The following is a 4,879-nucleotide window of genomic DNA, read 5'->3' on the forward strand; positions in this document are numbered from 1 at the left end:
TGTTGCCGCGGTGGCACTTCAGCCGATGCCGCCGGCTGCCCGCCGCCGCTATTGTGTGGCGGCCGCCTTTTCTTCCCCGTCCATAAAATGAGTAAATACCTAATTTGGAGAAATGCTTTCATTACACCACACTTTGGCCTCTGCAATATCCGCCTGCCGCCGTGCGCGCGGCCTTCCATTCATCTCCCCCCCGAGTCCCATCCGCCACGATTAGCTGCTGCTCTGTCGCGTCAGCCGGCCGCCTCCACCCCTCCGCCTCTCCACCTCGCCGCCACTCCGCGACTCCAGCCGCCGCCTCTCCACCCCTCCGCCCCTCCGCCTCTCCACCACTCCGTGACTCCACACCTCCACCTCTCCATGATTCCACCCCTTCACCTCTCCGCGACTCCAGCCCTGCACCTCTCGGCTGCCCGCTGCTCCTGGGTATAGGATGGGCCGAGTGGAGAGGACAGGTTTGGTTGTATCCTACTTGTACAACGACAACAAATAGATGCTCTGTGACGTGAGGGTTTTGTGAAAGGTGGATGGAGGAGACGAAAGGGAAATTCCCGTTCGCTTTTGAGCTGCATCGTCATCACAGTTTAGTGAAAAGGAGTTCTGCGAATCTGCACCACCTCTGGTGTGTCCCGGTGACTCGCAATTGAATTTCGAGAACCGAATTTGAATTGCGAGAACCGAATTCATTTTCGGTGGGGTGCCAACACAGTTTCGGGGCAAATTAATTCAACTTCATTCACAGTGGTTTCATTCTGGATTACATTCAGAAACTCAGTTGCAAACTGATAAACTCTGTTTTAAATGATGCTATTCAGATTCCGTTTTTCAATACAGTACAACAATACAAATTCAACGTATGTGATTCAGATGCAGTGTTTTTAGTGCGATTATTCAAGTTGAGCAATTCGAATTCAAATATAAATGATTCAAATTCAGTTTCTCGTGACACGTATTTCTGCCAAAGTCTGTCCAAAGTCCACAGAGTAAATTAAATACATCTAGAGTTTTTATTTGCTTTGTTTGGAGAAAAGATCGCTCTGATTGGAGCTGCCGAACCGTGCGTAAGTCCCCCCGCTACTGAATTTGAACATTAAAATATATAACAAATTTTTATATAAAAAAAACCATGCAAATTTGAATGGGATAATAGAGGAATGTCTGCAGCCCTGATATATTTATATATTATATATTTCTCTTTTTAGTTTACTTTTTTTATATTTTATTATATTTATTCAGTGTTAAAGGTAAAGCCATGAGAAGACACTTAAAACTGTAAATTGAGCATTATTATTATTATTATTATTATTATTATTATTATTATTATTATTATTATTATTATTATTATTATTACTATTATTCGATATACTGTATATCGTGATGATTATCGACATCCATCAATATAAAAAAATATATATTTTAATAACATTTTTGGCCGTATCGTCCAGCCCTAGTCGTGAGATACAGACATACATACTGTGAATCGAAATTACATACATACTGAAAATGGCCTGATATTCATTTTTTCTTTCTTTTAATTACCACATTCACATCCTGTATCCTGTTTTATTGGCTTAATTATATACTATTTGCTTACAAATCTTCCTTTGTTTCCATAGAAACATTTAATTGCTAGGTGCATACGTTTTGGGACATCCAGGAACCCACTTTTCATCCCAGTTATTGCTTATCTATTGGTGACACTTTCCCCCTATCCCTCCGTAACAAAGAGACAGTCACAGTGGTCAGAAAACTGTTTGCCTTCGCATGCCTCTTATCTTGCACCTGCGCCTGAGCTGTGCTGCTCATTACTTTTTTTACACATTATGTATTGTATTACTGTATGAAACTATAAGCTGGTCAGAGGGGCAACCCTATTTTTTGTGTGCTTAAGAGCACCCTCGGGACAAGTCTAACCAGACAATGCTGTTTCACTTCTTGAGAGTGCATCACTTTATTGTCTCATTTATTTAGAACATATTTTTTTAGATAAAACTAATAGAATTAGTCCCGCAGCCCTGTGCTGGCGGCCGGCTGACGCTGGTTGGGGCGTCTGCTCGGCCGCGGTGGGGCGGGCCTTGATGTTGTGCGGGGTGCGGGTGGGCATGGGGGTCCCGCCAGTTCCCAGGCCTGTGATCCGTGCTTGGCGCCAGCAGCCTGTGGCTGCGTCTTGTGCCTGCTTTTGGGGCTGGACTGTATGTGTGCGCCTCAGGGGAGCAGGGTCTGGGTTATGCTCCTAGGGGCCGGGCATTGGGGTTGCTCCGCGGGCTTCTGGCTTCTCTTGGGGCCGGGGGGTCTTCTGTGGCTGCAGGGCGGAGTGCCTGGGGCTTGCCTGCAGCCGTGGGGTGTCTATGTGGCTGCGGAGCTCGGGGTGGCTTTGGGGCCATTTCCGCTGCTTGGAGGCGGCCCGACATAATACCGACCTTATACAGTACAGTACCAATTGAGATAAGTCCTGTACACTCACCGGTGGACACTTCATACACACACACACACACACACACACACACACGCACACACACACACACACACACGCACACACGCATACAGGCGGTCTCATCACAGGCGCGCACACGCCAAAGGCACCTGCTTTGATCACACCCCAGCAGCCTCCTGGTTGCATTCGTCTCCTTTTCTTTCTCATTTACTGCCATAACTATGACAGGAAGAGGCCACGTGACCAGTTGTTGTTCCAGTTTTCCTGGTCCTCATTAACTCTGTCTTTCCAATACATGTTGTCGTCCAATGTTTACGTTTTTCCATGTACATGTTGTTGTTTGGTTCTACGTTTATTTGTCTCACCCCTGGTCATTCTCTCCCTCTTGGAGTCGTTATAAGTTGTTTATGGACCCAAACATGATAAATAGTTCAGCTCAATAGCTCAGTTTGTTCCTGATGGCGATGCAGGTTTACCTCACCCACCACACAGCGGAATGTCTCAGACAATTTGGCGACGGGGATGGCATCTCTGGTCGGATCCCTCCGCATTCAGTTTGAGTGCCCAACGGCAGTCCAGGACCCACCGTAACACATCTGTGCACTGAACCGAACGAAAAAAAGAGTTAATTGACGAGTCGTCTGGACATGACAGCAGGACCGGCAGAGACAACACGAGATCCCGGATAAAGGCTAGGCTGGGCATAGTGAGATTAACAGCATCGATCAGGTATAGGTCGTGGGAGAAAGCAAATATTTACCCCTCAGGCTGACGGGCTGCCAATTACATGCTTTGTGAAGGATCGTGGTGAAAAAGCACAGGTCGGGAAGGATCGCGGTTGCGAACTGCATCGTCGTATTTTAATTGAAATAATAACAAAGTAAACATAATTGAATAAAGAATCAAAATATAAATGTATAAATTAATCTTGATATAAATATTGATTACGGATGAATTTAGAACCAGAGAAGCAGCGTAATGTCACTGTTTCCTCTGTGAAGTAAAAGAACAAAAAGAGAAAAGTAGAAGTGAACTGTGTGTGTGTGTGTGTGTGTGTGTGTGTGTGTGTGTGTGTGTGTGTGTGTGTGTGTGTGTGTGTGTGTGTGTGTGCGAGGTCCAGAATGTGTGTGTGGAGAACCATTGCAGATTAAAAAAAGCCTCCGAGAGTGTGTGTAAAAAATAGAAAAAAATAAGAGGACAGAGAGTGGAGTGGAGGACGCGTCGGTTCATCGTTAAATGATGTTCTGTGTGAATACGGTAAAACTAGTGGTGTTGTACGTTGCATTTGTTGAAGCAGACTAAAACAAAATCACTCAATAACAAAGTAGAGTAGCAGTATAAAAAAGCTTGCCGCATTGACGACACACACAATTTTTAGAGATTATTAGATGTACTTTTGGAGGTGCAGGTAGACCGGTTTTCAGGCTTTATTTCAAGTTAGTTTCATGAGGTTTTGGGTAGTTTGGGGAAAGAGCTGAATTTCTCTATCCGACAGCAGCTGATCCAGTGTCTTGCGCCCCAGATGCTTGTGCATCCAGTTGACCTAATCTGTTTTCCCCCATCCCTTGTTCAGCCTCTCCACAGAACCCCCAATGAGGACACAGAGTGAAAAATGGAGAAACCTTCTCGCCTGTGGCCCACCGAACCAGAGGCCAACTAGATACAGTAGGTAGTGCGTTTTGCCCATGGTTCATTGTCCCAATCCCCAGGCAGGCGCCAATCTGGTCCTGGTCTACCAGCCATGGAAGCTACAAGAGATGACCCTAGTGATCGGAGATCTACTCTCCGGTTGCCGGAAACGGAGAAGGCTACACTACAACCATCCAACGGTTAGTGCAACAACACCATCCCACATCATATGAGTTACAACACATCTTCATGAAAGGCTTCGGATTAGGATGGCAAGGCATAAATGTGTCCCACCACAGCAAAACTCGCCATCTCGCGCATTTCAAAAATCACCAGGAGCAGCTAAATAAGTTGAAAAAACCTTTCTAGAAGGAAAATTTGATTTTTCCAGACTGTGTTTTTTTTTATCTCTCAACCTATTTTCAAAACCGAGTTCGATTTGTAAATAGTAAAAAAAGTTAAGCCGTAGAGTTAAATGTTCCCGTTAGTTTACATGGGGAAACGCCGGTCACTTACCGAGACACTGAACAGCGCTGAATAACGCAGATCGACGATTTAATGCAAGCGTCCAGGTGAAGATCATTCCTCCATATTCCATGTAATGGAGGAGTCACGATGTGAAACCGTTTTGATTGAATCCAACCTTCAAATCGTACTACTTTCCCACACATGGAGCCACAGTTAAAAAAAGGGCGTAGAAGAAGAAGACGAAGAAACGCGTCACCTCACTTCCATTAAACAGACGGTTAAAGTGCAGCACGGGGGCGTTTCGGTCTCACTTGTCAGTGCAAGCAGCTCGTTCTGGACTTCATTTTCCAC

This window comes from Zeus faber (genome assembly GCF_960531495.2).
Source record: "Zeus faber genome assembly, chromosome: 4".
Taxonomy (NCBI): Eukaryota; Metazoa; Chordata; class Actinopteri; order Zeiformes; family Zeidae; genus Zeus; species Zeus faber.